This window comes from Penaeus monodon, chromosome 29 (genome assembly GCF_015228065.2).
Source record: "Penaeus monodon isolate SGIC_2016 chromosome 29, NSTDA_Pmon_1, whole genome shotgun sequence".
Lineage (NCBI taxonomy): Eukaryota > Metazoa > Arthropoda > Malacostraca > Decapoda > Penaeidae > Penaeus > Penaeus monodon.
The window spans coordinates 31,673,698-31,673,980 of NC_051414.1; positions in this window are offsets into that span (position 1 = coordinate 31,673,698).

A 283-nucleotide genomic window follows, 5' to 3' on the forward strand; every position below is an offset into this window, starting at 1 on the left:
GAAAATATAAGTACAGCTATAATGACTAGTTAAACAATCCAAGAAAATTGGCGATTTCTTTTTTTTTTTAAACCTATTGTATCTCCAACCTCGCCTTCAGTTGAAATGCTCGTCTTTCCCTTAACCTGGCTTTAACTGACCTGTTTTCATGCTTCAGTAATAGGAAACTTTGTTCAAAGCTTGCCACGGACATCGTGATAGACAAATGTGGACTAGACGATAAAAAACGGCTCTTTTCGCAAAGTTATTTTTTGCAGCGACGAGGGAAGGAGTGAATCAAGGG